The 7,656-nt window shown below is 41.4% G+C and overlaps 1 long non-coding RNA gene across 5 annotated transcripts; it reads left to right on the top strand.

Moving 5' to 3' along the window:
• The first annotated feature begins 45 nt into the window (after positions 1-45).
• LOC109488665 lies at positions 46-6,906 on the top strand. Of its 5 annotated transcripts, none has more exons than XR_004621741.1 (3): positions 46-2,244; positions 4,642-4,670; positions 6,429-6,906. It is a non-coding gene; the product is annotated as an uncharacterized LOC109488665 (long non-coding RNA). The 5 variants fall into 5 exon arrangements; XR_004621738.1 differs by having other exon boundaries at positions 46-2,250; XR_004621739.1 differs by having other exon boundaries at positions 46-4,670; positions 6,429-6,474; positions 6,752-6,906.
• The last annotated feature ends 750 nt before the right edge of the window (positions 6,907-7,656 follow it).

Below are 7,656 nucleotides of genomic sequence, written 5' to 3'. Positions count from 1 at the left end.
CGCCAGCGGCGGACGCCGAGGGCTGGAAGGGCGGCTGGGGCTGGAGCCGCTAAGGAGGCGAGGAAGGGAGCGCAGCTGCAGGACCCGCCGGCCGCACCCGCCGCAACGACCGCGACTCGCGCGGCGGCCAGCGGCGTCAGCGGCGGCCCCGGACGGTCAGGAGGCCCCGCCCCACGCCTCAGCTCCCGCCTCAAGCTCAGGGCCCGCTCCCGAGACCTCCAGCAGCGCCCCGCCCACCTCGGGCCCCGCCTCCACGTCTCCGGAGACCCCAGGGCGACCGGGCGCCGGGGCGCGCCGGAAGTACGTTATCTCCCAGCACCGCCCCAGCCGTACTTTCTGTTTCCTGACACACCGCGCAGTGTGGCGCGCCGGGGTATGTGCGCGGGCTATCTGTAATTACGGCATCTCTGCCGGGATTCCTGGTGTCCTCATCAGGTACAGGCACGGACACGTTCTGACACGGACAAAGCTCCCCCACCCCGGTCTGGAATAACCCTAACTGTCCTCTCCAGAATCTAAAGAAGCTGATGGAGAGCTCCGTTAGGCTGCGGGATGCGTGGGAAGGACAGTATGGGAAACATTCAGGCCCCTGTTCAGTCTCGAGCTACTTGATGGTTCCAGCACGGCAAATATGAACCGACTACCCCGAATCACAGAACTTCACGTGTGGAATAGGGATGGTAGCCTGCTCTGGGTAAGGTGATGATGTACAGAAGCAGACTACACTAATCCAGGCTTCATAAATGCTGCTCTCGTGACGACTGGCCCTGAAGGACCTTGTAGATACATCCTGCTTTGCAGGTGCCAACCCTGCAAAGGGAACGTGACTTGGTAGGTACAAAGCTAAGGTAACAAACAGGTAGGACTGTTGCACCAGTTTGGAGTACAAATATACTCAGAATATTTTTTTCCTGCTAGATGGTTGAGCATTCAATGCCTCTTTGAAAGAAGAGGAATGCCTTGAAACCCTGAAGACCTTATGTCTTTCTCCTTATCAGGGAGACCCAGATGGACTTAACAGTGAAATAAGTCCAGTCTGCCAGCCATTGATTTACAACTCGTGTTATTACTGTGAAGAGTTAATAAAAGGAAACCAGAAGGACGAGCTCTCATGGCCTATCACTTCCCATCATCTGTAGACCCAACAAGAAGAGACTCAGCTTGCAAGTCCAGGGTGCTTTAGCTACTGTATTATTCCAGCAGGAGGAAGAACCGTTCTCTCCCGAGCTCCACCAGCCCAACCAAGGAAAAGCATTATGCTTCAAACCCCTGGTTTACTCAAGAGGACTTTTTGTTTGTAACAGCCCTCCCAACTTCCTCTATAAGAGAACCTTCCTCTCCTTGGTTCTTGGGACTTGTCTATGGTTTTGACACAGCTTGATTTCTTGCCCTGGATTGCAGTTATCTGATATTTCTGAATAAGCCCATTTTTGCTGGTTAAATAAGTGGCAGTTTTATTTTTAAAGTTAACATTCCGAACAGTTCATGCACAATCCTTAAGATTTTTGTGTGCTCTGATGTAGTCTACACACTGGCTTAGGTCCCTCCCAGGCCTTGAGCTGGTGTAATTTCGGTGTCTTAGTTCAGGTTCCCATAACAAAATACCACAGACTGGATGGCTTAAACAACAGAAACTTATTTCTTACAGTTCCAATGGCTGGAAGTCTGTGGAAGTCTGAACTCAGGGTGCCAGTAATCAGGTTCTGATGAGAGCTTTTTTCCCTGGCTGACAGATGGCCATCTTACTGTGTCCTCACAAGGGCAAGCTCTGTTTTCTCTTATAAGGGCACAAATCCATCATGAGCACTTCTGCCTACATGATCTCATCTAAACCTAACGACCTCTCAAAAGGCCCTATCTCCAAATACCATCACATTGGGTGTTGAGACTTCAACGTCTAAATTTGGGGGGAGGATACAATTTAGTTCATAGCCCTTGGTGTACAGAGCTATAACTTAATTTATACTTACTGTTCAGACATTGCCTCCCAAAGTACATGGATCTCCAAAATTGGCTTTTCCTGAAAGAACGCTGTTCTTTTCTTGATCTCAAGCAACCAACCCGGATTGCCCCTTAATGCAGAGACTGTACTGCTATTGGCCTTGATTGAAGACCCTTTAGTTCACAATAGGAGACTGACTGGACTTTAGAAGTCAACAGCATTGAATTGAGAGTAGGAAATTTCCCAACAATATCTCAAGCAGGTTGTCATCTAACCTCTACTTAAATAGAGCCAGAGAAGAGGTAATGGTAAGCACACCCAATTCACTTATGGATAGCTGTCATTTTTTGGAATTATGTTCTTTTATTGAGCTAAAGACTACTTGCCTCTTTCAGCTATGCTTTGATCCTGCTTCTGCCTTCTATGTCTATACAAAAATGTCTAATTGCAGTTGTTTACAATGTCAAGATAAACCTGCCATCTTTCCTGATTATCCTCCAGATGCATACCAGTTTATGAAAATCCCACTTAAAATGCATTGTCAAATATAACACTGTAAAAAGCATTTGATGATAATACTGTGAGGTCTGATCTCTTGATCTGGAGACTCATGAAAGTAATTTTAAAGAGGTGAATTGTACAATTACATTATGTTGAGAGCTATAACATAGGAATTAAATAGACCCTTATCCTTACCTCTTAATTCTGCACTAATCAAGATCAAAGACTTGGGACTCCACATAATTTAACTCAACATCTTAGACTCTAGGAAAGTAACGGTGCTCACTGAAAGGTAAGAGTGTTACCTTGTTTCATCCAAGAGGGTTTAGATATCTCCATTGTTTGAATTCATATTATTAATGAAAAGATGCTCCTCTGTTAATAGGTATGCAAGAGGAAGAGTGTTCCCCTGGTAGGAAATAACTTTGTGTGTTAAATAATAACAAAATTAAAATGTTTTCTTTTTTTTTTTGCCAGTTTTAATATGCTAATGGGTATCATGATTTTCGAAAGAGAAAATATAGTAAGCAGTGTTTCTCAAACATTTTTATTCTTGAAACGCTGATTAACATCCTGTAGATGTGTAGGACACAGTGTGGGAAGTGCTGCCTTTTTATCTTTATTGATTTTAAAGATATACATGAACATGAAATATTATAGAAAGATATGCATACAATACTGTAGCATAGAAAGATTGTAAAACAATAATGTTTGATCTTTTTTAAAAACATTAATCAAAAAAAAGAATGAAAGTATTTAATATGACTGGCTCTAAAATTAAGAATATTTTTCATATAAATTTCTGATTTGGGGCTATGAATATGTAATAGTATACTTTTATAATCAGAAAAAGAAAACAAACCAATTTCCCACTCTAAAAAAATACAATGAATTATACACTTTTTATTAGTTTCCTATTGTTACATAGCAAATTACCACAACCTTAGGGGCTTAAGTCAGCACCAATGTATTATCTCAGTGTCTGTGGGGCAAGAATCTGGCAGATTTTAACTGGCTTTGCTGAGGGTCTCACAAGGCTGAAATCAAGATGTCAGCTGACAACATGCTCATCTGGAAGCTCAACTAAGTAAAGACCTGCTTCCAAGCTCTCTCAAGTTATTGCTGGAATTCATTTCTTTGTGATCTTATGACTAAGGGCCCCATATTCTTGCTGGCTGTTAGCTACTCCTCTCAGCATCTGGAGGCTGTTCTGTTACTTGCTAAGTGGTCCTTTCCACAACAGTTTGCTCCCTCCCGCTTCTCTCTGAGACTTCACCTTCCTTTAAAGAGCTCACTTGAGTAGACCAAGTCCACCCAGGATTATCTCCTTTTTGATTAAACCAAAGTCAACTGATTAGTAGCCTAATCACAGAAGTGATATCCCATTTTATTCACTGGTCCTGCCTGCAGGCAAGTGGAGGGATAATGCAGGGTATGCCCACTAGAGTAGAGCAATCGTAAAGACCATCTTAGAATTCTGCCTATCATACCACACACTTCTTTAGAACAAGGAACTGCTCTCCCTTACCTTTGTAGTCTCATGGCCTGGTTTAGTGCCCAGAACGTAGGAGATGGTCAGTAAATGCTTGTAGCAGAAATTAAACCAGCTTAATACTGTTCCAAACAGGGTGTATTTAGGAAGGAAGGCCGCATAGTATATCCTGGAAGTCTTTCCTACTTCATTTTTCTGGACTCCTACAGTATATTGTGTTGCTAATCCTGTTTTGGAAGGCGGAAATGTTCATGTACAAATGGAACAAGTGACAACCCAAAGAATTATGAACAAGTACATGCCTCTTGTTCTTACCTGATATGTCTAAGCCGAGTTTTAGAACTTCAGCTGGAATTGTTAGTTGAGGCTCGTGTGGATCAGATATTTAATACTTGAAAACTCCTGTGGTTCTTCAACTGGAAACTCTTAAGAAACAGACAAAAGGTAGTGGTAGCAATAGTAGTTGAAAGACCGACATGAGCTGGGATCTGCTTCACTGATTATTGCTTGTATAACCTTGAAAAAGTGGTTTAATGTCTGTAATCCTCATTCTCCCCATTTACAAATTTGGGATGTTAATACCCACCTTGTTGGGACTGTTGTGATGATTACAGAAAGTACATTATATGATTATATATATGTAGAGATGACTGAGATAATTAGTTGAGATTATTATGTAAAGCTCTCAATTATTTTCTCTTTCTAGATATCCTCTCTCCAGTGACTCTGAGAAGAGTTGAGTAACATTTGAAAATATTGCACACACACACTTTGCAGAAGCCTTTGACTTTGTTGCCTCTTTTAATGTGCTATGTACACTTCCTCCCTTGTTGAAATAGTGTTATGTTGTCATAAGTGTACTCCTTAATCCACATCACCTATTTCACCCATCCTCTGCCCACTTCCATTCCGGTAACCATCAGTGTGTTCTCTAGAGCTAAGAGTCTGTTTCTTGGGGATTTTCGATTAGTACCAGGTGTTGTATGCTCTATATGGTACTCCTGAAACTAATATTACACTGTATGTTAACTAGCTGGAATTTAAGTGAAATAAGTCAAGCAGAGAAAGACAATTATCATATGGTTTCATAGAACATAAGAAATAGGAAGATCGGTAGGGAAGAAAGGGATAAAGAAAGGGGGGTAATCAGAAGGGGGAATGAAACATGAGAGACTATGGACTCTGAAAAACAAACTGAGGGCTTCAGAGGGGAGGGGGGTGGGGGAATGGGATAGCCTGGTGATGGGTAGTAAGGAGGGCACGTATTGCATGGAGCCCTGGGTGTTATACGCAACTAATGAATCATCGAACTTTACATCAAAAACCAGGGATGTACTGTATGGTGAATAACATAATATAATAAAAATATTATTATGAAAAAATAAATAAAAATAAAAAAATAAAAAGTATTAAATCCAAAAAAAACCCAAAATAAAATAAATAACCCCCCCAAAAAACCCCAAAATTAAAACGTATTTTAAAGAAATAAAAGAAATAGTTTGGGTTTTGCTATTTGTTGCATTACTTATGAGCAGGCTATATTTGCTCACATGCTTAAATCTAAGCAAAAACAAGGCAAACTTTTTTTTTTAAGTAGACATTCTCTAATGGCACATACACAAGTCGCAAGGTTCTATAAAACTGTCCCATTCTTCAAACCAATGGTCCTCAACCTGGGCTAATTTTGCTTCCCAGAGCGCATTTGGCAATTTCTGGAAATGTTCTTTATTGTCATGATCACCAGAGAGGGGATGTTGCTAAGAGGCCAGGGATGCTAATAAACGTCGTACAATGCATAGGATAGTCCCTAACAGTGAAGAATTATGTAGTCCAAAATGTCAATGGTACTAAGATTGAGAAACCCTGTTTTACACAAAGGAATTTGTAAAGTGTAATGTAGTCAGTGAATTATTTTGGAAAGAAAATATACACATTATCTCCTAAATCATGGTGGCTTACACAGTGGAATACCATTGAGCAGTGAAAATGAATGAATTATAACTATTCTCAATAGCATCACAGAATCTCAAGATGATGTTGAACAAAAGAGGTCAAACATAATATAGACAATATGATTCCTTTTACATGATTCAAAAATACAAAAAAAGTAATTTGTGTTGTTCAAAGTCAGGGTAATCAGTATTGTAGAGGTTTCTATGAGGCTGATCATGTTCTCTTTCTAGATCTGGGTTCTGGTACACAGATATGTACACTTGGTGAAAATTTATAAGTTATATACTTAAGATTTGCCTACTTTTCTGAATGAGTATTTAATTTCAACAAATAGTTTTCTAAACAAGAAGGAAAGTATATGCACAATGTCATATGATTTGATTATAACGATTATATCACTTATGAAATAGAGTATCATTTCCTGTCTCCTGGGACCAAAAACCAGAAAAATTTGTAAGCCACTTTATTAAGATACTCTCACAGTAGGGTTGTTCTAGAGGGAGCACTGGAGATTGAAGCTTTTTTTTTTCTTTACCACAGCATCCACTGAAATATGCTGTGACGTTGGCGGGGTATATAGAACAAGGTATGAATCTACTAAGGCTAACCTTAAAATCAGTAGAAGGTAAGAATGCCATTGTAATGCTGGTTGGAGTGCTGACAATACTGACTCGGTCTTTGGCCCCACATCTTGTTTATGTTTGTGCAATGACCTCCCTCAGGGCTATGTGTTACAAGCCCTTTGGAGGTTAATGTATGCCATGACCAGCATGCAGAAGGCTTGTTCTGATGTTCCCTAAAGTTCTTTAGATAACTAGTGGAGATAACATAGTTTCTTCCCCTCCCTCCCCTCTGGTACACAGATGGCTCCACTTTAACTGGCTCTGTACAATCTGTGGATTAAGGTCTGGACTTGTCAGAGAATAGCCGCATGGCACCTGGATGGTCATCTTCCTGATGCTCCCCGCCTGCCCCCCACTGCCATTAAGTTACCCTGAATAAAACTGTGTAAATGGTATGAAGTGGCCTTCTTCATTTTTTGGTCTTAAAGTGCCTTCTCAGTCTGGAGCATACTTGACTATCCCTCTTCCATCTTCTAACAATTGTTGATGATCAGTGTTACCATGTCAGAGCAAAATGTGTTAATACAGTTCTTTTTTTTGGCTCAGTCGTTGGTTGTCTGCCTTTGGCTCAGGGCGTGATCCTGGTGTTCTGGGATTGAGCCCCACATCGGGCTCCCTGCTCGGCGGGAAGCCTGCTTCTTCCTCTCCCGCTCCCCCTGCTTGTGTTCCCTCTCTCGCTGGGCTGTCTATCTCTGTCAAATAAATAAATAACATCTTTAAAAATAATAATAAAAAATAAAAACGGATTATATTAATATATGCAGCAGAAAGTTCAACATCCATTCACGATAAAAACTCTCAAAGGGGCTCCTGGGTGGCTCAGTCTTCAAGTGTCTGCCTTCGGCTCAGGGCATGATCCCAGTGTTCTGGGATCGAGCCCCACATCAGGCTCCTCTGCTAGGAGCCTGCTTCTCCCTCTCCCACTCCCCCCTGCTCGTGTTTCCTCTCTCACTGGCTGTCTCTATCTCTGTCATTTAAATAAATAAATAAATAAATAAACAAATACTTCTGAAGGCTAAACAAGGGGACAGTTTGAGAATTCCTCACCCCCGAGAGAGTGATGTTTTATCTAAGCAACAAGCTCTTGTCAAGTCTCCTGTCACAGAGTTTCAATACCGTGTTTATTTGAATTAAACAAAAAAATA

This window comes from Ailuropoda melanoleuca, chromosome 17 (assembly GCF_002007445.2).
Source record: "Ailuropoda melanoleuca isolate Jingjing chromosome 17, ASM200744v2, whole genome shotgun sequence".
NCBI classification, from domain to species: Eukaryota; Metazoa; Chordata; class Mammalia; order Carnivora; family Ursidae; genus Ailuropoda; species Ailuropoda melanoleuca.
This window is presented reverse-complemented; position numbering and strand designations above follow the sequence as displayed.